Raw genomic sequence first — 26584 nt, 5'->3', positions numbered from 1 at the left:
CAGCAGACTCAGGAACAGCCCTTTTTTTTTTTTAATTTTTAAAATTTGTTTTCTGTTTTTTTTTTTAAACTTTTATTGGAGTATAGTTGCTTTACAATGTTGTGTTAGTTTCTACTGTACAGCAAATGAATCAGCTATACATATACATATATCCCCTCTTTTTTGGATTTCCTTCCCATTTAGGTCACCAGAGAGCATTGAGTAGAGTTCCCTGTGCTATACAGTAGGTTCTTATTAGTATCTATTTTATACATAGTATCAATAGTGTATATATGTCAATCCCAATCTCCCAATTAATCCCACAGCCTGCTTCCCCCATAGTGTCCATACGTTTGTTCTCTACGTCTGTGTCTTTATTTCTGCCTTGTAAATAAGATCGTCTATACCAATTTTTTCAGATTCCACATATATGCATTAATATACGATATTTGTTCTTCTCTTTCTGACTTACTTCACTCTGTATGACAGTCTCTAGGCCCATCCACGTCTCTACAAATGACCTAATTTCATTCCTTTTTATGGCTGAGTAATATTCCACTGTAAAAGCTCTTTACCTCTCCCTTAATTGCCTAAAAGAATTTAGATAGAGGGCCCATACCAGGAAGATAGCAAGTATCAATGATAACATTTAATATCAGAAAGACTTATCTGCATGGAACGGAAACATCTGTTTACCAAACATTTGCTCTTCTCATCTTCCTGTGAATTGTTTTCCTCCTCTTCTCCTACCCCAGACCCCTACCCCTTCTCCTTAACTCTGCATGGCATGTAAGCCTCAGTTGCCTGACTCTTTGGGTCTCCTGTCTTTGGGGATCCCATAAGTACAAAATTTGTTTTTCTCTAGTTAATCTGTTTTATGTCAATTTGATTATTAGAACAGCCAAAGAGCCTATAATGGAAGAATGGAAAACTTTTCCTCTCCTACAGTTTTGGCGCCCAGTGTGGGGCTCTCCACTGGCTGGACGCTGCTCGCTTTGGGGCTGCTGCAGCTGAGAGATGCTGGGACTGCTGACAGGAACCAACAGAAGCTAAGAATTCTTACCATGACAGTCTCTTGGATCTCTGCCTGCATGGTCTGGAGGAAGCGAGACTGGTAAGGGTCCTTTTCTCTCTCTAAATTTAGATTAGCAGGAGAAAATATTTATGTGAGCTAGTTTCTTAGGTATAGCAACTCTGGTAAAGATTTGTTATGAGTCCTCTTGTTTTCTATCGTTCCCTTTCCTCCCAGAGGAAGTCTTTGTTTTCCTTTGTCTCTGTCTTGTGTGTCATTTGTCATACCGTAGGGTAGAACACAGGCATAGGTCCTATAAGCCTGTTGTTCAAGCTGGCCTCAGAAATTGGTAAGTTCATGCTTCCCACCAGATCGACATCTGTTTAGACATACTTTGGAGTAGGTCCCCTGTGTAAAACCAGATGAGATTTTCCTTTCACCTTGTTCTATGTGCTGAGAGCTTGGCCTTATGACGAGTAAGAATATTGTCTCTGGTTTCCACCAGCCAGAAGATGCAAGTACCAACTTTCATTTCGGTGGCTAGTCGAATACACTGGGATTCTGAGATGCGAAGTCACAGCAGCATTCTCTTTGTTCGGCTGTGCCAGCTGTCAGGAGAACTTGTCATAGGGGGTCCTGGTCCCCAGGGGACCTTTGTTGTCTCAACCTTCATTGCCTTGTAGTGCTGGAAAAGTCCCATTCCAGTAGCACCCACCGAATGTCACAGATTAGTGGGTCTGTGATTGGAGGTGTCTCACATTCTCATGGGCAGCTGCAGACACTATTTGCACTACACCATTCTTAGCACGTAACAAAAGTCTTTGCTTTCTTAGGCTAACCTGGGAGTGAACTTTCTGGATCTTATGAAGGCTATGTCTTTTGTACTCTCCTTTGAGATGCCTCTTGGGTCCATGTTAAGCCATATAGAGACTTATTGATTTGAGTCACTATTGAGATTAATATAAGATCCTACTTGTCAATGGCCAGACTATGGATGCCTTGAATTGGCTATATTTGAAAGAAAAAAGTTTTTAGAGAGCTCTCATCCTAAATAAGTATCTTATTTGTACCTATGGAAAGGCTGAATTAAAAAGTGGACACAGAGGAATATGATGGCTAGTCTTAGGGACCCCCTTAATAAGATGAAAGAACAGAAATTAGAACAAAAACTAAAGTCCACGTCCAATGCATATCGTCCTTCTTAAAATCCAGCCGCATCTCCTCAGCAAATTCCCTTAGCTCCCAAACTCCTCCACCTTCCCCAGAAAATCCCTTAAAAACCCAGCTGCCTGTTTTAGCTTCCCTTTCCCTACAAGATTTACAGAGAGCACTCCAGCCTAATCTCTAGGCCCAGGGTATACAGTTTACTCATGTAAAGGGTGAAAGCCAGCAAGTAAATTTAGCAAAACATGGGGATGGACAGTAAGACTCACTTTCTCTGCCAGCTTCAGGCCTTCCTATGCAATGTTCTTTGTGGATGTATCCTGGATTCCCTACGACAAAGAATTCACATCCTCTGGACAGCAACAGATCTTTTAAATTGTAAAGCCCTTTTACCTCCACTTATAGAAGATCCTACCAAATTTAGAGAGGAATTAGAAATATTAGTGGCCATTCACAACCCCACTCATAAGGACCTTAACTGGCTGCTGAAGGATATTTTTCCCAACCATAATTACACTATAGTTAACAGACAAACCAGATGGCTTCCTGGGGAAAAACATCTCTCACAGAGGAAACCGATGACCAGAAATTCTCCCAGGCCCTCCTACAAATGATCAGGAAAGGGATCAGCTGGAAACCAATATTCAGGGGCTTATAGGAGCAATAGTAAATGCTTCCCCTCATCTAAGGTGAATTGGTCTAAGGTTAAATTGTACACTCAGAAAGAAAGACAGCATCCAAAGGCCTTTGTTGAATGCTTATGTAGACTTTTCAACGCATACTGCATTAAACCCCAAAGTTCCAGAGCATAGAAATCTTTCCATTTCTGCCTTAGTAGAAAATTTTCTCCCTGAAATAAAAAGGCAAATTCAAAATAGTATAGTTGGGTGGGCTAGTCAACCTCTAAGTATTATAATGGAAGCAGCTGCCCAATTCTTTGAAGATAGCTTGCAGAAATGAAGGAGGAAAAAAGGAGTTAAAATCAACAATTCTTGGTTTGCAATTTGAATCTTTAGAGGAACAAAAGCATAACTCTGAGAGGAACTCAAAGACCCCTCAGATCCTTTCCTATTTGCCTCCAGACATTTGCAGATGTTGTAAAAAATCAGGACATTGGAAGTGAAATTGTTCTGCATATAAGAAAAAGAAAGAAAAATTTAAACAGTAATTACCCTAGACTTCTGATAGTGGGCCAATATACCCCAAAAACGCCTAGGAGAAAACTTGTATTCTTTCTTTGTCCCTTGAAAGTGTACATCTTACCATGTCTTTGAAATATAAACACCCCAGGCGGTATCTAAAACACAGCCCACACTTGCCTGAGACTGAAAAAACAAGACAGAGAAGCTTTTTAAAATATAAACTGCTATAAAGGCTCCCTTGCCCAAATCTAGTCCACAGACTCCATAAGATTACTTGTGAAAGGCAAATACAAATCCTAAAAGTCTTCTCTACAAATTGTAAAACGCTTTAGAAATTTGAGCTGGTAAACTTAACCTATTCCAACTGCCAGAAACATAATTTGGATCTAATTGTGGTTTATAAGCTAGTGAGTTTTGTATTATTGTACCTGATTCATGGCTAAAATTTTGGAATGGAAGGTATAGGGTCTCTGTGTCTATCTGTGTGTTTACATATGTCTACAGATGTATGTTACATATATGTGATATTTTACTACCTGTGGAAGGTATTCTCAAAATTAATTGGTAAGAGATTGCTACTTAATTGGCTTAACAATAAGCACTTATGAATTAAGTATTCCTAAAACTCAGAAATATAGAAACTAACCCAAATATTTTTCAACTTCATGTAGCATAATCTTTGGTAAATAAAAGCTAGTTTAAGTTTGGTTTAATTAACATAGGTATGCCTTCAGAGTTATCAGCATTAAATATGCAGATAAACAACTTTTATTCTACCTGAGTTTACTAGTGAAATAAGTTTATGTTATCTGTATTATAAAATTTGTCTGCAAGAAAAGCAGCTTGGGATGATGGCTGACTTTGACTAGTGTCTAATAAAGTTTTCATGGGTAGTCTAAACATAAATGTAGGGAGGAAGTGATTTTGATAGATGTAAGTGGGATGAGAGTTTTTAGGTGAACTTTTCAACAATAATTATGTTTTCTGATACGTTTACTTAGTTTCTCAAATCTCTTTGGTAACTTACACCCTTAGAGTTTTTCTAAGTTAAGCTAAATGATGGAAATTCATTGAATTTAGATCACTTCCTAATAAGATAAAATGCAGAAACATTAATTACTGAACATAGGTTTATCTACTTTTGGTTTCTTGTTACATTGTCACAGAGAAACTAAATATATTTGGGTCTCATAGTAAACGTGTGTTATGCCACATTGAAAATTTATACTACGAGGAAGCGTATGCTTCTAGAAATTATGAAACGTAGTCACAGAACTTGCCAATATAAAGAATGCTGGTATAACAGGCAGTTCACAATTGCTTACTTCTTACTTTTCACCAGAAATTAAGGTTTCTAAGGTTTAAAAATTCTAATTCAAAATTTAATAATGTATATAATTAAAATGACTAGAAATAATAATGGAAACAAGTTTGTATATGAGGAAGGTAGGATGTATTTTTGACTAAGAAGGTGTGAGGTATGGCGATGTATTTTTGTTAAGGGAAAATAAAGTTAATTTGTCCTAATGTAAAACTGGTAATTTCAGAATGGGAAAGAGGATAATATTGGACAAAATTGTATAGAAAGTTGGGAAGAGAGAGAAAAAGAGAGAATTTTACCTTGTGTAGTCAAGTTGGCTAAAACTGAATTGCTATTATAAGGGTTTTTAAAATAAGCTTTAATATCAGTAGTGTGCTTATATAATTTTCCTTCATCTACTAAAAGGACAAGGGGTTTTTTTGACTATTGGTCTGCTTTTGATAAGAGATTATAAAAGATTGTTTTTACCTTTTAAGTAATCTACCTAGAAAACAGAGATTCTGTGTTTTATCAGAATAATTTTCTGTGTTTCATGTTGCCCTTTTCAGATCGTTGATTACCTAAGAAAACTGAGCCTTCTCTATTAAGAGCTAAAGTTGTTATATATATATATATATATATATATATATATATATATATATATATATATATATATAACATAGTCATATATATATATATATATGACTATGTAACTTTCTGTATTTGCCTGCAAAATCTTTAATTTTCACTTTGGTTAACTGGATAACTACATATTGTTTCACAGTAACTATGATCCTGTCTAATCAAGTGTTTTAAAACCTTTTTGATATTTTTGACAAACTTCCCAAAACTCAAATTCTAAATGAAGTCTTTTTTACCTCGAAGTGACTTTGGGATTTTGCAGAGGAACCCTGGAACATCTCAAAGATTTGTTCTCTCTCTTTATTAAAAAATAGAGACGTTATGCTAATTAGGCTTATTTGGTGTATTAAATTACATGGGAATCATTGTCAAACAAGTGATGATAAATCTTCTTAAGTTATAGTGTATGAGTGAATGTTGTTAATACAACTGTTCTCAAAATTGTATGAAATTCCTAAAAATCTGATATGTCCTGGTATGTTATCACTTGTAATTCTAGTTATTATCTTAAAAGGTTTTGTATCATAGAAATAACCAAATTTCCTTGCCAATTGCATTATAATGAACTCTCATCTGATCTTTAACCATTGCCATTTAAAAATCTTATGTCATTTACAGACAGTTACTATTTTACACTGGTGCTTTTGCAAAAGTATTCCTGCAAAAGAGTTTCATTTTCAGACAAATTCATGGAAAGGACTCTGACAAGTACTCTGAAATACAGTATTCTGATGACTTTCTGATCATACCACTGAATTTGGTAAGAAATTACAGAACTCTAATGAAAAAAAAAATGATGGCTTCATAAAACTGCTAACAAAAGATCAAGATCAATAAGAGTTAATTATAGGAACTGAATGAACTGATTATAATTTGTATGACATTTATTTAAAACATCGTTGGTTCTTTAATGTTTCGTTTTGTTTTTTGTTTTCCAGATAAAGGAAATATTTCCTCTTAAGCTATCTGTAACTTACAGCAATTTAGTGAAATGTATCTTTGTGAACAAAGATAAAATATTTATCTTTTTCTCCCTACCTGATCCCTCCAGAATTTGGAAACTCATAATGAGTATTCTTATTTTCATGGCAATACAGTTATTTGCGTAAGTTCAATAAGAATCTGTTCTCCTTATGACAGGATACAATTGGAAACATTGGTTATATTACCAAGGTTTTGACTGGAATATCGTATTTGAGAGGGATATGCGTAGACTCACGTATGACCTGACAGCTTTAAGGAACTAAGATTGACTTTATGGAGCCAATAAAGCCTTTTGGAAAAATCAGGCCTGGGAACTTGCTACAGGGTTCCCAGCAGCCTTACCAGGTTAGTAAGTAAGGTCACTTCCTGCAAGCCCAGGAACCCCAGGATATTTAGGGGACCTTGTGAAGAGAGGAATTAACCCAAACTTATAGGTATTTCAGGCCTTAAGTGTGATGGTGAGTGCTTGGTTTGGCTTCCTAGCCTGAGATGACTTTAAGAGTTCAATGTGAGATTCCTTATGAAAAGTTCTAGCAAAGCAGATTTAAAAGAGTCTATAAGGTTAAACACTATTATTGCTGTACTTATGTAAATAATCAGGACAACTTTATTAAAACTAGACTTAATTTGCAAACAAATTAGTCTTATTGTGGTTATCTTTCATAGAAATGGGGGTGATTGTAGAGAGAAACATCTTCCTCCCCTTCGAAGCTCCGGATACCTACCCCCTTCTCCGTAGCTCAGAATAGCATCTAAGCCTCAACTGCCTGTCTTCAGGTCTCATGTCTTTGGGAATCCCATACATATGAAGTGAAATTTGTTTTTCTCCTGTTAATTTGTCTTATGTCAATTTAATTATTAGACCAGCCAAAGAACCTAGAGGGTTTTTCCGCCTCTCTATCACTTATCTACTTGGGTCTTTAATGGTTTTGATAATCTCTCTATATATATTTAGGATATTAATCCTTTGCTCTTCGATTTTATAGACTTGTGCATTTGGCCAAAAGAAGTAGCAAAGCTCTAGTCCGTACTTAGAAATGCCAGACATTACAGTTTCCTAAGGAAAGTACTTCTGGGAAAATGGTACTGGTGGGAATGTCTGGTGGTTGGTATATTTTCAGAAACCATACTATAATTTCACACACAAAAATATTTCTCACTGCAGAGTAGGTGGGTATCAAAATCTGAGCTCACCTTATGTTTAATTTATCATTATTCCTCCACTGTTCTGTATGCAATGCAAATTTACTCATAATACTATTCTCAAGACTGCTTTTAGCTTGACTACTTTTGCCAAATGAATAACACTAACTCACCCAAACTGTTGAGGTATTTGTGAACAAAGACCATGTGGTGTACAATCACTCATATGTGTTTTCTGTTCATTCATTAGGATAATGATTATGAATAATGTTTTTGCCCAAAATAGGTTTTTATAAAATTCTCAGAAAGTCATCTTCCATCATTAATTTATGGTTCAGTTTAAGTTAAAAAGTATAATCATAATATCTTTGATTACTAAAGTCACACTAGTATTCCCTTTGGAACAAACACCACAGCATCACTAGACCTGTTGATATACCTTTCTGGAGCCCATAGAAAAATCTTGTCTCCAGGGAGCACGGAGGTAGAGGTGGGAGATATTCCAATTTTTTTCTCGAGTCGGGCATGTTCTTTTGCTTTGTAGTTGTCTGACATGCAGTTATATCTCAAATTCCCACCTCTACCTCCCGTGCCAACCTAGACAGAATTGGAAATAGTGGTGACTGGTTGCAGTGGTGGTGGCTGGGCATAAAAGAGGCTGTTCATCCTCTCAGAGACAATTGTAGTGATGGATCCTGGCATTTTCATGAACTCTATATTATTTTAGAGTAGAATCTGGGGGTTTCTTCTTGATATCCCTCAAGTCCACTAAAGCTGTACTTTGCACATGATAGGTGCTCAGTAAAGGTCTGGGATGTAAGCATAGAGTTAATTAATATAAACCATTATGGAATGTAAATAGTGCAGATTTAAAAGTGAAGGGGAGCTGAATATACCACCCCAAGATATATTTCTTCAGCATAAGGATTATTTTAGGCTGATTATTCTTAAGAAACAGCAGACGTAAGAAAAGCTCTGAAAACTGAGTAGAAATTACCCTTCTGTAAGGGACATTTACAGGGGAAATCTCCATTTGTAAGAATGTCTCCCTCAATGTACCAGGAAGAGAAGAATGGCTCTAAATCTCTAGAAATTTATCAATGGAGAAGGCAACCACCTAAATCTGCATAACAACCATACCCTTAGTTTACTGTGCTTTTCCTGGTCACCACCTATAACTGGCTTCCCCAACCCCCAATGTCTTTCTTTTGTCTTTAGCTGAAGATGGTATTTAAGGTGGTGGCTTGGGCCATTTTGGGGAGTTTTTCAGCTTTCTTGGGTATCTCTCTTGTATACAGGAGGTATCCATGTTATTAAACTTCTGTTTGTTTTTTTTCCTGTTTATCTGTCTTTTTATTATAGGGAGTGTCTCAACCGAGAACCTGGAAAGGTAGTGGGAAATTTATTTTTCCAACCCCTCAAAAGTGAACCTGAAACTCTCCAGTAAAGTTTCCATATTTATGGAAACAAGCTAAAGAATAATGGTAAAGACTATGGTAAATTTAATGTCAACTCTTGATCAGGCAAGTTTGTTGATTATCTGTACCTCATTCATAGGCTTGAGAGAGCTGGTTGAGAATCAGCTTCCAGCATGGGGGCGTTTGGTAGTGATGATGGTGGGTAGGTGCCTGTCTCTGGGTAGCATACTGATTCTACACTGAGAGGAGAGGAAAGAGAGAGAGAGAGAATTATATAAATATATTTCAATAATATAATTATTATAAAGAATTATAAATATATTTCAAATTTATCATCTGTCCCCAGAATAGGTGAAATCAAATGGATGGGCATTATATACAAAGCATTCAGGATATGCAGTCTCACTGTGCCTTTTGCCACCATAGCTTAAGATTCCTGATTCAGTTTGACTTTTAGAATGAAGAATGACAGTTTCCACTGTAAAAACCTCACCACCTTTGCCATAGTTTGCTAAGAGTTCTTGCTTTGCCTCAGTATTTGTTTCTTTGTTTCCTTTCTTTCTTTCTTTCTTTCTTTCTTTCTTTATTTTTGGCTGCGTTGGGTCTTCGTTGCTGCGCGCAGGCTTTCTCTAGCTGCGGCGAGCGGGGGCTACTCTTCGTTGCGGTGCTCGGGCTTCTCATTGAGATGGCTTCTCTTGTTGTGGAGCATGGGCCCTAGAGCTGCGGGCTTCAGTAATTGTGGCTCTCAGGGTCTAGAGTGCAGGCTCAGTAGTTGTGGCACACAGGCTTAGTTGCTCTGCGGCATGTGGGATCTTCCCAGACCAGGGCTCGAACTCGTGTCCCCTGCATTGGCAGGCGGATTCTTAACCACTGCACACCACCAGGGAAGTCCCTCGGTATTTGTTTTTTGGACTCTAGATTAAGTGGTTGCTCTCCCAGAGCATTTTCAGGAAAATCAGGTTGATGTGTCCGATTGCTTTACCTGGTCTTCTCTTTCAGGTCAGTTATTAAGAAGCAAAGTAGTGTAGAGGTGGTACTCTTGCTCTCTGTCAGATGGGGCTTTGCTATGCCATCTAAACTGTACCTATAATCATTTTGCTTCAATTAAGTGATGGCTGTACCATCTGTCCACTTTGTCTCTGCTATTCAGAGTCTCAGATAATTTTTAATATTAAAAATCACTGCTCCAGGAGAATATTTTATGACATTTAAAAAATTGCTTTTTCATACAGTGGGAAGTTCTCTGAATCACGGCAGGTCAAGATGAGACTGAAGGGTGAATTCTGATTAGTGGAACTGAGTGAGGTTAAAGTGAAAAAGAGAGAAAGTTTGGAAAGTGGAGAGAAAGGCCCCCACTCCATAAGATGAAGACCTTCCAAGGACTGTGTTCCCCGCTCCCAAGGATGGAGTAGGGGAGTGCTTGGGCTAGTTTCTACAAAACTGTTGACAAGGCTCTTATAAATAAGATAACATAGAGAAATAGGCTAGTATATTACCTGGTATATAATACCCTTTTTAAATGGCAGCCATTAAGTACAGCATATCATTGTTGAAAAATAAACCTGGGATCAAATCCCAGTTTCACCACTTCTTAGCTATATTGGCCTTGGACAGGTAACCTAGTCTATCTTAGCCTCGGCTTTCTTTTTGGAAAAATGGAAATAATGATAATACTTCAACTCATAGAGTTGTTAGGATTAAATCAGATCAAAGTATATCCAGCCCCTAGAGCAGGATTTAACCCACAGTAAGTTCTCAATGAGTGGCAGCTATAACTAAGATGACCATTGTTTGCTTCATCACTTGATTTCTCATGAGTGTCTCTGCTGCAGTATCTTTTTCTAGCTACCCCTAGACTGTTTTCTCTACTGTGTGGGATTTTCACCATTCCCCAAAGAACGGATTGCTGTGACTGTTTTATGATAGTGATTGCACTTGACCTCTTCTGAATTCACCATTAAAAAATAAATAATTCAACCCCACTCATTTTGTATGAGAGGAAACAGGGTCTAAAGAGCAAAGGGATTATTCCAGCTCATGCAGTTTTGCTACTGGCAGGACTGAGCTGGGACCCAGGCCTACTGACTCCTCATCTGGGGTCCTTTTCTCAGTGCCACCACTGCCTCTCTTAACAGCCTGCCTTCCTCAGTCACCCAGATCATTTCCAGAGTACATCCAGCCTTATTAGGAGAAGCCTCCCTCTCTCTTTGCAAGTAAAGAGGTTCTTTTCCTAGTTTTGCTTTTGTTTTGTATCCGTGACACTAGATTGAATTCAAATTAAAAATTCAGTTCCTCGGTCCCACTAGACACATTTCAAGTGGTCAATAGCCACATATGAGTAGGGGCTACCATGTTGTGCAATGCAGATATAGAACTTGTGTCACATTTCAGAGAGTTCTCTTGGGTCTATAGCCTTCTCCCACTAAGGATAGGCTTCAGAAAACCAGGCTCCCAACTGGACCACGTCCTACCTTGGCTGCCTGCTCACTAGATTCACTGAACATAGAGTTTGCCCTCTTCGCTCTACCTGTGGCCAGAGGGGAAAGATTTTATTTTTATGACTATGTCTATATCTGTAAATGAGAAAGCCTCAACTTCCTTGCACTGTCTCTTACAGGACCAGTCTCGTAGGAAAAGAGCAAAAGGACCGCATGCTGTCTATGGTATGCTACTTTCTGTTGCTTACACATAACAGGCCTTGACTATCAGGAAGACTTATAGAGCAGCTATGCTGCTTTAATGGAGATGGGTGTAAAGGTTTGTAAAAGCACATATTGGATTGGCCAAAAAGTTCTTTTGGATTTTTCCGTAAGCTGTTCTGTAAAAACCCAAAGAACTTTTTGGCCAACCCAATAAAATATCTTTTCATCAGTATCTTGAAGAGATATCTGCACACCCATGTTCATTGCAGCATCATATGAAGCTAAGATATGGAAGCAACCTAAGTGTACCTCAGTGGATGAATGGTTAAAGAAGACATGAGATAGATAGATAGAGATAGATATATAGATAGATAGATATATGATGGAATATTATTACCTTTCACTTATTTGTGCATATATAATTCATATGCTTCTAATTTATATTTTCAAAATTTGATTAGCTGCCTTTTCTTTCTGGAAATAATGGAGAAAAGGAGATTAATCAGAAAATTAAAAGTTATATCTTAAGTACTTCTGTGAAATAATCTTTATTGAAGCCTTACTCTGTGCCAGAAACAATCATGCTTAACACTGGGCCAAAGGGATGGGGAGGGAGAGAGAGGTGCCAAGATGTGGACTTGAGGGCTTAAGCACTAGGTTGATGCTTAGCACTGAAATTTGGAAAACTGGGGAGGGGACAGAGCAGTTTCCAACTCTGATCTAGATTCCCCTGCCCTGCTTTTACATCCCTTAGAACATTTTTACTGGAAATCCAATAGGAAGTGGAAGGGATTAGATTATCTTCACAAATCCTTATGGAAGTTTCATTTTAGAGGGAAGTTTAATTTCTGTAAGATTTACATGGACAGAAACTGCCACAGCCCAATCGATCCTATTTGTGAGGACAATTTCCACTACATTTTTTCTAGTTTAGAACATTAGAATATGGTTATTTTTTTTAAATTATGGAAGCAGTAAATGCTTATAAAAATTTTAGCATTTCTAAAATGCTAAAAGGTATAAAGAGATCATCCATAACTTTGTGCTCCAAAAGAATATTATTAACATCTTGGTAAATTTGATTCATGCCACGAATATTTAATGGAACACCTGCCGTGTGCCAGGAACTGATTGGGCAATGGAGGTAGATCAAGGAATAAAACAGACAGAACCCCTGCTCTCCTGGAGCTTACATTTTAGAAGGGGAGAAAAACAATTATTAAATAAAATAAATGAATAAATAAAATAATGGCAAGTAATAGTAAGCATTGTGAAGAAAAATGTACAATGTAAGGGCGATAAAGAGCGGTGTTGATACAATTATAAATAAACAGACGGGGAGTCTAAGGACATGGTATTTGGTATTGGAGCTGGATGAAAAGAAGGATGCAGCTCTGTGAGGATCAGAGGGAAAAGCATTCCAGGGAAATGGACTGCAAACCCTAGTGCTAGAAGCCACTGATGTGTTCAAGGAATTGATCAAAGGTCAAGGTGGCTGCAGCACTGAGAGACAGAGGAGGGTGGAGAAATGGGCCAAAAAAAAGTTTTTATCTCGTTGTAAGAGTGATAGGAAGACATTGCAGTGTGTTAGTCGGGGGAGAAAAGTGACCTGATTTATACTGAAGGAGATGGAACTGAGTGACATATAAGGTGTCATCATGCTGGAACTTTCCGGAGTTGGATTTCCTGTTGGCTGGATCCCGTCTTTTTCTTTTTTGGTCTCCTCCCTTATTTCGGTGTAGCAAATTTTCCATAGCTTTATTTTTTAAAGTGCAAGGAAGTTAAATTTGAAGGCACTGCTTATCTGAAAATATATTTACTTTCCTCACACCGTTGATTGATATTTTTTCTTGATGTAGAATTCTAAGTTAATATCATTTTCTGTCATTTCAAAGGCATTGCTCCATTATCAATTAGCTTCCAATCATGCTGTCGAGAAGTTTGATGGCACTGTAATTCCAGATTCTTTGTGTGTAACTTACTGTTCCAACCCCTCTGTAAACTTTTAGACTTTTCTCTTTATCCCTGGAGTTCTGAAATTTCATGCTCTGCCTTGGTATGGTGCCTTTATCATTCAATGTGCTGGAGAAATGGCAGAACTCTACACATTATAATCTCTTGTCTTTCAGTTCTAGGAATTGTTATTGTATTTTTAAAATATGTCTGGCATGCCTCTTTTTTTCTTCCTCCCTCCCTTTCTTTTCTCCCTCTGTCCTTTCCTCCTCTCTCTCTGTAACTCATTATAATTTGGATATCTTAAATTGATTCTCTAATTTACTTATCTTTGTTGTTTTTTTGTCTACTATGTTCCTGATCTTTGTTTTAAGCTCCATTTTCTGCATGATATACTGATCCTTTTTTTTTTAATTTATTTTTATTTCTTTATTTTCTTTATATTTTTGGCTGTGTCAGGTCTTAGTTGCAGCACGCAGGATCTTTCATTGCTGCACACAGGCTTCTCTAGTTGTGGCGTGTGGGTTTTCTCTCTCTGGCTGTGGTGTGCAGGCTCCAGGGCACGTGGGCTCTGTAGTTTGTGGCATGCAGGCTTAGTTGCCCCACGGCATGTGGGATCTTAGTTCCCCGACCAGGGATCAAACCCTCATGCCCTGCATTGGAAGGTGGATTCTTTACCACTGGACCACCAGGGAAGTCCCAATATACTGATCCTTATTGCCCAGTTTCTACCAAGGTTTTAAAAAATTTGGAATCATATTTTTATTTTCTAAGACCATTTTCTTTTGGGGGGCAATATTTCTTTTTCAATATTATCTTGCCTAATTTTATAGATTTAATATTTTATCTTATTTATCTGAGATTGTTAATGATGAGTTTTGCTCCTTAAATTATTTCTCTTCTTTGTTTTTTCTTATGTTAACTTATTAAGGTATCTATCTTTCCTTTGGAGAATTTTCTCAAATGTCTGTTGTCCTTTGGCCGTCTGCATATTTGAGAGTCAGGCGATAAAAATATATTTGGAAATTCTGAGCAAATACATTGTGGTATTCACTGGTGGACTTCACTGTGGTAGATGCCCACATGTCAGGACCTGTAAGTCATTTATCCAGAAATGGATATTCTAATCTTCCTCCTTGGGATCTAGCCTAGAATCTGAGAACTGTGCTGGTGGAGCGAGATCAGAAATATATATTTACCTGTGTTTTCTTATGTTCCTTAATGACTTGATGCTTTATGTATAACTCTTTAATCCATTTAGACTGTATGATAATATAATATAACGTATCATACATATCATAACATAATCTAATCTAATCTAACCTAACATAATATAAATCAGTTTCCATGTATATATAGTCTAGTGGCCTCAGACATAGAGCCTGTGTTTGAATCTTGGCTCTGCCACTCACTAATCACGTGACCTTTGGCAAGTTACCTATTCTCTCTTTGTGTCAATTTCCTCTCTGTAAAATGAGGATAATAATAGAATCCATTAGGTAAGGTTGTTGTGAGTATTATAATGTGTTAATAACATGTAAAAAACTTAGAATAGTTCCTGGCATACAGTAAGCACTATCTAATGATTAGTTATCATTATTAATTACTTTGTATCAGTATCAGAGTGTTGTAATATTACAATCATAGTGTTTTAAAACTTGTGGAAGAAGAATTAGACTCTTCTCTGTGGCATCATTGATAAGACTACAACTAAACAAAGGAAGCTTTGAGGAGATGAATTTTTATCAAAATAAGGAAAAGAAGGGCTTTTCCAAACATTCTAAGTGCCCAAAGATGGAATAGACCATATCAAGATTTAATGAGTTTCCTGTCAATGGAAATGTTCAAGAGAATGTTTGTGAACAATTTTGTGGCACTGTTAGAAGGCATTTCTGGTAGTAAAAGACTAAATGCATTGAATGAACATTGAAGCACTTTTTAAAATCTGATATTTTACAATCCCAGCACTGTAATCAGAGAGCATGAATGCATCAGAAAGGCAGAAAAATCGTTGTCAACTTGACCCTAGTTTTTAATGACTTTACAATTTGACCAGGCAAAAATAGAAGGTCTTTGTTAAACTATGATGGGGTATCGTATAGAACAGAATTGAAATCACATGCCTACAAAGTAAGAATTATGGGAAAGCAAGTTTAAGTATGAAGAAAATATAAAAATTTAGCTAAGTTTTGGGATGTCTAGGCAAAACTGGTTCAGGACCAAAGGAAATTAATTCAGATTCCTCCTACTCAGTTTTGTTTTGTTTGTTTTTTTTAGGTTCTCATTAGTTATGTATTTTATACATAGTAGTGTATATATGTCAATCCCAATTTATATAATTTTAATAAAATGAATAATCAATGTCACTGTAGTTGGTATTAAGTATAATGTTATGTGTGGGTGGCCAATGGTTGTGAAAAAGATAGTGTCAGGGAGAGGAACTTTCCCCCTCTCCCCCTCTTGAGTTCTTGTGGCTGGACTAACAAGAAAATTGACACAAGACAGATTAATAGGAGAAAAAGAAACAATTTTTAATTTGGGTACACAGAGGTCTAATAGAAATTGGTCCTACAAAGTGGCCAAAGCAGGCAGTTTTTATACTTTTTAGACAAAGAAACAATAAATTTGAGAGGAATTGACAGGACAAAGAAACGTAGATTTGGGGTGCTAAATTAGTGAAGACTCTAAACAGAGTTTGGGCTTGGGGTAGTCAATTAAAGAAGTGACAAAGTTTGTTTCTACACGCTTGTAGAAGGATGTCTCTGGTGCTAAGGGTGTCCTTCTGCTTCCAGATACAGGGAGCGCACCTTTCACATGGAAGGTTTATCTCCTGCTTTCAGGGAGACAGAGAGGAGGGTCAGAATGTCCCTCTTGCATAGGTCTTTTCTTAGGTAACATTAATTTAAAATAATCAATATGCCATTGAGGCATATTTTGGGGCAGCCTGTCCTGGGCCCCAATAGTAGAAATCATTTAAACTTTAAAGCAAAATATCCTTCCTGGCTTAATATGAGCAAGTGTGTTTGTTAATGCTCTGAAATTGAGTTCTTTCCCAATACTTCAATGTTGAGTTATATTATTTAAAGACACCTTCATCTCTAATTTTATATCTCTTAAATTTCATTTTCCTTTCAAATAATTACAGAGTTCTGTTAACAATAACACTCACAGTGACTGTTCTGTGTATTTTAAAGATCCTAAGTAAGTACTGAGGAGATTGAAAGAAAATGACCCCCTGAGTGCCTGTGAGAAAATTAGTTCACTGGGAGGGAGGCATAGGCTTTGTGTTGTTTTTCCAGCCCTAGCTCTTTCTGTGTACCCAAAGACACACATTTATGAAGTGCTTTGTTTAGGTACCAGCTGGAATCACAGAACCAGAATGTCTTGAAATGAACCTAGAGACCTAGGCTAGGAATGAAGGTAGAGGACCTAAGATAAGAGCACGGTTTTTGGGATCTGCACAGCTTGTTATTTATTTATTTTTTTTGGCTGTGTGGCGCAGCTTGTGGAATCTTAGTTCCCTCACAGACCAGGGATCCAACCCAGGCCCTCGGCAGTGAAAACACCGAGTCCTAACCACTGGACCACCAGGGAAGTCCCGGATATGCACATCTTGACTGAACAATCTTGAGTATGTGCTTAACCTTGCTGAGCATCGGTTATCTTTATCTGTAACATGAGGATAATACTGCTGCCATAGGGCTGATGGAAGATGCTGAGACACGATGTATAAAGAAGCATTTGCTTGGAGCCTCGCACATAGTAAGCTCTTAAATATTTGAATTATGAGAAGTCAGGTCAGTCCCTTTAAGACTTGGGAAACGGGACGGGATAGGAGGGCTTGTGCATAAAAGAAAGCACAAACCATATCTCCCTGCCTGGCAGAATTACAGTGGTCTCCCCTTGTCGGTGGGGGACACCTTCCAAGACCCCGCCCTCAGTGGATGCCTGAAACCATGGAGAGTACCAAACCCCATACTCATAGACTATAATTTTTCCTATAAATACATACCTATGACAAAGTTTAATTTATAAATTAGGCACAGTAAGAGAATATCTGAATTGCACGCATCACTACCTTTGTGCTTTGGGACAATTATTAAGTAGAATAAGGGTTACTTGGACACAAGCATTGCTGATGCTGTTCCAGTCAATCTGATACCTGAGACAGCTACTAAGTGATTAACGGGCAGCAACCGCTGGACAAAGGGAAGATTCATGTCCCAGGTGGATGGAGCCAGTTGGCATGAGATTTCATGAAGCTACTCAGAATGGCGTGCAATTTAAAACTTAGGAATGGTTATTTCTGGAGTTTTCCATTTAATATTTTCCGACCACAGTTGAAACTGAAACCATGGAAAGCGAAATCACGGATAAGGGGGGGACTACTATACTCTGGCTCTCCAGGTATGAAAATCAGAACCCCAGTCATTCTTTCTACTCTCCCTCCAGCTCTCAATATTCCTGCATCTTCCCAGGCCTGCTGGAGGCAACTACGCCACTCAGTGGCAACCTCCTCATCTAACTTCACTTGCCTCCTGGATGTCCCATGCCTCTTCTGGCTCACATCAGGACCTGGATTGGGCTTTATCCTCCAGGTGAGTATTTTGGGTTGTCCCTCTCTAAACCCTTCCCTACTTGCCCATCCCATACTCTCTGCCTCTTGAAAAACGTGTGCTACACTGGGCCATAGGTACTGAGCTATTAGATAGGGGGGCAAAGCCATCTTGGCACACAGTGTAAACATCAGTACTTCAGTACTCTCTGTTAAGTGTGGCGATATGGAAGCACACATTTCCCAGTCTGTGAAAACAGATTCATCAACTTCCACCAATACTGAATTGACCCTGATAGATGTCTCTCATTGTATTATAATTCAGTGCTATAAAAAGTCATTTGCAAACAGCCCAGTTGCATAACATCAAGGGGATGGTAAAGTAAATTACAGTATACCCACATGATGGACCATTGTGCAGCTATTAAAATGATGTTTACAAAGAGTTTTTAATGACATGGGAAAGTGCTAATGATATAATGCCTAGTGAAAATAGGCTACAGAAAAATTCCACATAATATGGTATAAAACCATTTAAGAAAATATGATAGATATGTCTGTTAATATATATAAAATAGTATAATTTACAATATTAGGGACACATATACCAAATGTAAAATGTATTTGTTTAAGCATGCATATATGTGTATAAATATATATAATGTATTGGAAATAAACATGATGTTAACAGTGATTATCTATAGGTAAAGGAATTACAGGTGATTTTTTTTTTTAGTTTATAAATATTTTTCTTTTTCCCCTTTATGTTCTAAAATATGCAAGCAGTGGTTTTATAATCAGTAGAAAATAAGCATTCTTTATTCCAAACAGTTACCATAACCAAAGTTAATTGTGTTTGAGCTGTGAAATCAGTTCATTACCTAGGTAGTTGAGATCTGAATCTCTGACTGCATTTCATCTTGAGTACAAATGGTTTCCTTAGACTGGTAAGGCCAAATGGAGAAGCTTGATTCTGTAAAATGTGGTTTAAAAATATGCTAAGTAGGGGCTTCCCTGGTGGCACAGTGGTTAAGAATCCGCCTGCCAATGCAGGGGACATGGGTTCGAGCGCTGGTCCGGAAAGATCCCACATGCCGCGGAGCAACTAAGCCCGTGCGCCACAACTACTGAGCCTGCGCTCTAGAGCCCGCGAGCCACAACTACTGAAGCCTGTGCACCTAGAGACCGTTTTCTGCAACAAGGGAAGCCACCGCAATGAGAAGCCCGTGCACCGCAACGAAGAGTAGCCCCCACTCACCGCAACTAGAGAAAGCCCGCGTGCAGCAACGAAGACCCAACGCAGCCAAAAATAAATAAATAAATTTATATTAAAAATATATGCTAAGTAGCCAAACTGGTCTTGAAGTGGAGGTTTCAGTAAGCTGAATAATGACCCCTCCCCAAAGATATTTTTCATGCCCTAAACTCTGGAAACCGTATCACTTTATGTGACCAAAACAAAAAACCAAAAAAAACCTACTGTGTAGATGAGATTAAGTCAAGTATATTGAGATGGAGTCCTAATTGCAATCATACATATCCTTGTAAGTGGGAATTGGACAGAGACTAGACACAAACAGAAGAGGAGACGACAGTGTGACCACAGGGGCAGAGACTGGAGTGACATGAGCACAAGCCAAGTGATGCTGGCAGCAGCAAGGAGCGGAAGAGCCTCTGGAAGGAGGAGGGCCCGGCCAGCACTTTGATTTTCGTCCAGTGAGACTGAGTTCAGACTTCTGGCCTCCAGAACTGTGAGAGAATACAATTCTGTTGTTTTCAGCTACTAGTTTGTGATAATTTGTTACAACATCCAGAGGAATTGAAATGCTCTTAGTGGCATGCATGAAACATGGCCCCTGGCTATAAAGATGTCATAGGCTAGGAGGGTAGGGTAAGGTATAAACAGAGAAAATTATAATATGTTGCTAAAGGTGACTAACTGGCCCTGTGAGGTCTGAGAAAGTCATCCTAGAGGAGAGGTGATATCGGAGCTATGTCTTGGAAAATTAGTACATAAAAGTAACAGGATTTGCAAACCAATTTTCTGGGATAGGAGAACCAGCCCTTTGAGGGAGATGATTTGCGGTTTCAGTCCCATTTGGTAGCACGGTGCTTAATTGGTGGCAGTAGTGGCTTGGACACAACGAGGAGGCTACCTAGCAGGAGATAACGTGTTTTGTCATTGCTAAACAACTAACTGTGTGACTTTGGGCTAGTCGCGTCTTTGATCTGTGCCTCAATTTCCGTATATATAAAATGCAAAGTTTGGACTAGAGTTCTAAGGGTCTCTTGCCATTCTAAATTTCCTTAAGTCTATGTTTTGACAACACTGTAGAAGTGAAAATTGAGAACTAGTATATATGGACTAGTAAATTTCAAGTATTTATAAGACTGAGATAAGTGTTCATAAAAATTCAAATTACAAATTTAAAATAAAGTACAGAGTGTATTGCTCTGAGAATGGATTTATGTGACTGTAACTCCATGTAAGCATTTGCACATTTATGCAACACTCAGACGCTCAGAAGACATAGGCATTCATTGCATAGTATTGTGTTGGACAAATTTTCTACGATTAAAATGTTTATGTTAAATTCAAATAGACTCCTGGTCCACATTTAAATACTAGAACTATAGACACTGAATTGGGATCCAGGGGAGGGAAGATAAATGAGAGCAGAAAAGGTTAGCACTGGGTGAAAAATGTTTTTTACTCTTCATGTCACAGTGATGGAGTGTAAGGTGCAGAGGCTGGAATGGTTTAATCAACCCAGCTTCCTAAAAAAACTTGCTGTGATTCTTTGCTGAAGCCTTAATAAGAAGGCTAAGACTGTCCCCTAGGGTAGCAGGTGAGATGAAGCAACCTTTGCTCATGACAGCGCTACAGATCATTGGCAGGATTGACTCAGTGTCTCAAAGGAGCAGGCAGGCAGAAGGAAATTCAGAGGATATATCCAATTTCTCTTTTCCACTAATCTCAGGAGGAAGCAAGCTCACAGTCTGTTTTCTTCATTGGCATTATGACCAGTCTTCTTCTATCAGACCATCGATGACATTGCATCCAGTGCACATATCGGCACATGAATCTGAAGTCACCTGTAGGGGAAGACTTCCCCGAGGAAATACTCCAAGCAGAGCCTCACTTCGTCAGGGGAAGGGAGAATTGGGTGTTGCACAATGTGAGCTATCAGGCAAAGACAATGATAAGACAGGCCAGGTGAGAAGCAGCTTGTGAGGAGAGAACTACACCTATTTTCCTGTTGCTGGAACATAAACTGTGGGGCAGAGACTGGTGAAAGTTGAAGCTGGAGAGTCCACCAGGTCACAGAGCCTTTTGTGTTTCTAGCCAAGAAGCTTGGATTTCAACCTGTAAGCCAACGGAGAACCTTCGAAAGTAATGCTGACATTTGAGTCAGATGGACCAATAGCTGGAGGGATGCCCACAGAGTAGGAAACCATTTTGAATTCCACGTGTAGATAGTGCTAGGCATCTTACAAAGCTTACTAAAGTATCAGTATAATTGATAAGGGAAATAATAAAAGTACACATCAAGCAATTGTATAAACTAAGGGCTAGAGCAATGGCTCTGACTTAAGGCAGGGAGTTGAGGGTAGATTTAAGGGCCGAGATTTCTTCTGGTTAAGGTTTTTGTGCCAGCACTTCTTGCAATTCAGAGTTGCCTGAAGACAGATTCTATTTGTCTTAAAGGATCATGTCCTGAATTAAGGTGAAGTTCCCTAGTAGGACTTCTTAAAGTCTCTTTCCTTATCTCCTTGCCTTTGGTCTTTCTTCCCTTAATTCCATTTACACTCTGTGATCTGACTTATCTATCAAAGCACAACTGTGATCATGCCCTTGTTACAAAACCACCGTTGACTCACATCACCATTTAACCACCGCCTAAAAATACAAATCTGGATTTTCCTGTCCTCACCTGTCTGATTCCCAGCTAAGGTTCTCACATTATCTCTCATTATTCCTTTTCATACATGTTACATCCAAACTAAACAACTCTTTGCTGCTTTAACATCCTGTGTGCTTCTGACCACGGTTGTCAGGAATGTCCTTGTCACGTGCGCACATTCACCTTCTGTCATCTCTCAGGGCCCAGCTCGGGTGTTTGCTCCCCCGTGATGCTTTTCTTGATCCACCAGGTAAAATTCAAGCTGGATGTCTTCTCTCCTTCCTCCACCCTCTTCATGCGATTTTGTCTATGCCTGTCTTATATTCCTTAAATTTTCTACCCTGTGTTGTGTGTCATGATCCCTCATCTAAGCTCATTGACAGAGAGGAAAGGGGATCTTATCATCATAAACTCTATTTTTTATGTGGTTGCCTCTGCCTGGAATCCTTCTCTTTCATCTGGAGAAGCCCTGTACACCTTTTAAAGCCTATTTCATTTATTATGTCTCCAACGTCTTTCCTGATTTCCTTTTTCCCACCATAGAAAAATTTTCACCCACCCTGGTGCTGCTATAGCATTTTGTTCATTCCATTACTCCTAAAATGTAAGTGTTAATTAAATTGTAGAGTTCAGTTCATGCGTGTTACTCCTTATTTCTTTTTTTTTTTACTTCAAGTCAATTTCTGACAATAAAGAACAACGTATGGAATCTGAAAGCATGGGCTCTTTCCAGACATGCAAAGATACCACAATTGATGTCTTTTGTGAAAGTGTAATCAAATCCATGAGTGATGCCAATATGCAGGCACATTAAGCCTTGTCCGTTTGATGGTTATTCCACATCTCTTTCTTCTGATTGGTCATGTAGAAGCTATCACACCTAGGATCAAGCAATGCTGGAATTGATCATCCTTCTTTCCTCATCGATGCTCCTGAATGTCGCATACTAACTCTGTAACAATTTCAGTGAAATTAGGATTAAATTAATTCCCATAGAGTATGTAGACTCATTTTATCAAGAGGCATTTTTGATGAATATTTTATGCAAGTGCTATATCTATATAGATTAGTGTCAGATGAGGGGAAGGACTTGAGTCTCAGACTTCAGTTTGCATTAGACACTCACGTCAGGCATGATTTTGGGGCTGGAAGCTGGGTGAGGCAAGGGAGGCATTTACCTAAGATGCAGAATTTAAAATGGTGCAGGAGTTGTACCTATATTTGAAAGCTTAGCATTTTAAAAAAATCATGTTTATGATTAGTTTTGATTTTTAATAATATTACATTAAAATATTGTTTATCTTGCTTACTGAGTTTTGAGGCATGCTCCCTTAATTTTGCATTTAAGGGGAGCGCCTCCCTCACCTTACACTAACCCTGGCCTTTCTTGGTTTATAGCATAGACATACTAAGGCTTACACTCTTTTGTCTGCCTCACTCCTGGACCTTCAAAACCAGGTGACTAAGTCACACATCAGGCCTGATAACATCTCTGCACGGTTTGTCAAGATCAGTGTATTCAATGTATACTTTTACTCATGAGTATCTCTTGATGAGCTATGTCTCATGATGGGTCTCTGGTTGCCATATTAACTTTACTGAGATACCCAAACAGTTCAAATTGGTAGACTGCTTCATTTGTGAGATCCAGAGTGTGTTTCAGCAGACAGTGGGAGCTAAGGGATGGTTATATTTGTGAGAACTTTGTAATTCCTGAGGAAGAAGGGGACTGACTATAAGGAAGTAAAATAATTTCTACTTTTGGTATAGTCGTCTGTAAGACATGTATTTTGCTTAAAAGATTAATTCCTTATAAGGAATTTATTACCCATCCCTACTTTTTGTTTTCTTGATTCACATGCATTCAGTGGTAAGGCACATTTTTAATCTCTAAAGACTGTGGCACATGATGGTGGACCTTTTCAACGACCCCTGCTCTACAGCACAGTATCTAGCTACTTAGGAATGAAAATTAATATTAAGCACATGAATTCAAGGGCATCGGTCTAAATTCTCAGGTGAATTTCCCCAGTGCCTTTGAAATATAATAATAGTTCACACAGTACAAGCTCCCACAGAGCTTTCTACTCCAGCTTATTAATCATCAGCGTCCTATGATTTTTCTTACACAGCTTATAACCTAACTCTAATAATGCTGGGAAATGTCATAGCAGCTAATGTTTAATCTTCAAGTACTTTTTTATTTGAATCAGATACAGATTGTAGTTTGCTTTTTTGGAACTTTAAGCATAACCAGAAATTTATATTTTTATATACAGCATTAATGTCAGCAAAAAGACTGAGAACCAGAAATTGTAAGTATCCTTGGAAATTACAAAATGCTTTAATTTCACAGATGGGGAAACTGAGATCACAAAGGTAATACTGTTATTATAACACATTCTTTTTTTTTATATATACATAGGCACAAGGTATTGTTTTGTTTAATTATTAATTTATTTATTTATTTTTGACTGTGTTGGGTCTTCGTTTCTGTGCGAGGGCTTTCTCTAGTTGCGGCAAGCGGGGGCCACTCTTCATCGCGGTGCGCGGGCCTTCTCTCACTATCGTGGCCTCTCCTGTTGCGGAGCACAGGCTCCAGACGCGCAGGCTCAGTAGTTGTGGCTCACGGGCCTAGTTGCTCCGCGGCATGTGGGATCTTCCCAGACCAGGGCTCGAACCCGTGTCCCCTGCATTAGCAGGCAGATTCTCAACCACTGCGCCACCAGGGAAGCCCAACACATTCTTTTTTTAAATATTTATTTATGTATTTATTTATCTTGGCTGCACCAGGTCTTAGTTGCAGCACATGGGATCTTTTAGTTTCAGCATGAGGACTTCTTAGTTGCAGCATGAGGGTTTCTTAGTTGTGGCATGCAGACTTTTTAGTTGCGGCATGTGGACTCTTAGTTGCAGCATGCATGTGGGATCTAGTTGCCTGACCAGAGGTTGAACCCGGGCCCCCTGCATTGGGAGTGCAGAGTCTTACCCACTGGACCACCAGGGAAGTCCCACAACCCATTCTTCTTCTCCTTAGATACACTTAGATATACTTGGGTGAGGCATGTGGCTTTATTTGATAAAAAAAAGTATGTGGATGTAAATATATATATGTGTGTGTGTGTGTGTGTGTGTGTATTTGTTTATACTCATCTACCCGATGCAATCTTCTTTTCTGCTAAAAATAAGAAGTGTCATCATGTGGTATTGGGCCAAGTACTATGTACAATGATTTAAATGGACAAGATTTCTCTAAGCTTTTTTCCCCCTGCTCTTTTAAATCCCTTTTCATGTCTTCTTCAGTAAATTTTTTTCATTTCTTCTTTCACATATAATTATTTCTCCTAATAATTAGGATTATTTGAGTTTTAGAACAAAATATAGGTATTGCAAAGGGGAGAAAGGAGTAAGATAAAGCAGAACAGAAGTTTTTTAGTTAGGCTTTGGGGAACATATAAAGACATTTGAGTCAAAAACACCAGATTTTTGGAACTGTAATCTTATTCCATTTCTATTTGTTCTACTGGGGAGCACTGAGATATGGGTGAAGGGGCTGGAATCAGATCAGACTATCATTCCAGAATCTGCTATCTTCTAGCCTGAATTTGTCTTGCTTAAGACTTCATTGTGCAAAACCCCCATGCCTTTGGAAGGGTGCCTATTGTTTATGGAGGATTTTCCATTAGTTAGGCTGAATGAAAAATAATTCATTCAATACTACTTACTCAGAATTTGAAGCCCTGGTATATAATAGTGTACATGACTCTTAAGGAGTTACATCCTTATGGAATAAGCAACACTCCCTAATAGGGAAATTCAACCCCTGAGTCTTGGTTTATGCTAGCGAGGAGCTATACATAAATGCTTCTCATGTCAGGCACCGTGCAATTTTATGGCCTGAAAGTATAGGAATAGCAGTGAGTAACAGGAGCACACTTCTGCTAGCACCCGTATAACCTATGGGGAGTATCCAGAAGAGAACGCAAAACGAAAACTTGCTCATGCCTCCTCCAAACTGATAGGAAAATCTCTTTGAGTTGAAACTTGATTTTTAATTAGGACATATCCTTCAAACCCCTATTATATTGACAATTGAAGCCACAGTAGATGAAGGAAGTGATTAATGGTGGCTTGTATAGATGTAGCCTAAATATACATGAAATCATTAATATCATCACATGAAATTCTCCTTCATGGACACTTTTAAAAGGCTTTGAGTCATTGAAACCATGATAGAGAGATGTAAACAAAGGCAGTAAAGTGCTTTTGGATGGTTGCCCTGTGAACATACTTGACGTGTGAATTAGAACACAATAGATGCACGCAGCCAACATCTTTCTTCCAGGCACTGAGGGTGCAGAGCATGTGAAGTGAGGCTCTTTCTATTTTTTTTCTTTTAACACCCCATCATTTGGTTAGTTTGTCGGTGAGGCCTCCTTGGGCATATTATTAACCACCTACTGCTCAGTTCTCTAGGAACTTAGTAGTCAGGAGGATGAAAATGCAGTTATAAAAACCAGGAAACTTGACAAGATGAGATACTAGCAAAGGCTTCTGGCTCACTCCTACAAAATGTACCTCAGAGAATCCATGGAAGGGAGGGGAAACAGATGTTTCAACCATGATCAATATGAACTTTTTTTTCTCAAACCCACTGATACAATTTTTCCTTGCAAGACTTTTGGTCCTATCTAAAATGACCATGTTACATTTGGTCCACAAGACATTTGGTCCGTAAGACATTT

At 38.4% G+C, this 26584-nt stretch overlaps 1 pseudogene; it reads left to right on the top strand.

The window, feature by feature from the left end:
- The first annotated feature begins 902 nt into the window (after window positions 1–902).
- LOC103009231 (heat shock-related 70 kDa protein 2-like) overlaps window positions 903–26584 on the top strand; it is a 57796-nt pseudogene continuing 32114 nt past the window's right edge.

The sequence above is a fragment of the Balaenoptera acutorostrata genome, chromosome X (assembly GCF_949987535.1).
Source record: "Balaenoptera acutorostrata chromosome X, mBalAcu1.1, whole genome shotgun sequence".
Lineage (NCBI taxonomy): Eukaryota > Metazoa > Chordata > Mammalia > Artiodactyla > Balaenopteridae > Balaenoptera > Balaenoptera acutorostrata.
The sequence above is the reverse complement of the archived record's forward strand: the minus strand, read 5'-3'. Positions and strand labels throughout refer to the sequence as shown.